Below are 387 nucleotides of genomic sequence, written 5' to 3' on the forward strand. Positions count from 1 at the left end.
CTGTGTTTCTGAAACTGGTACTGGCCTTACTGCTACCTGCCTGAACCTTCTCACCTGCTTGAACCTTCTCACCTGCTTGAACCTTCTCACCTGCTCGAACCTTCTCATCTGCTCCTGTCACAACACCCTGTGCTGGTGGCATCTCTGTCACTAAAAGTGTCACTTTAGATATTGCTACAGTGGGATACAAACCTCTAACTGGTTCACCATTACTCTCTGTGCTGAGTGTAGGCGCCGAGGCGAATACGAACCTATTATAAGGCGGTGGATCAATACGCTGGGAAGAAGATGGTGGATTTCCTGATTTCAGCAGCTGATCTTCTGAGCTTTCCCTATTAAGATGATTTGTCCCCTGACAAAACAAAGCTAACTGACACCATGCCTGAC

The sequence above is a fragment of the Austrofundulus limnaeus genome, unplaced genomic scaffold, assembly GCF_001266775.1.
Source record: "Austrofundulus limnaeus strain Quisiro unplaced genomic scaffold, Austrofundulus_limnaeus-1.0 Scaffold331, whole genome shotgun sequence".
Lineage (NCBI taxonomy): Eukaryota > Metazoa > Chordata > Actinopteri > Cyprinodontiformes > Rivulidae > Austrofundulus > Austrofundulus limnaeus.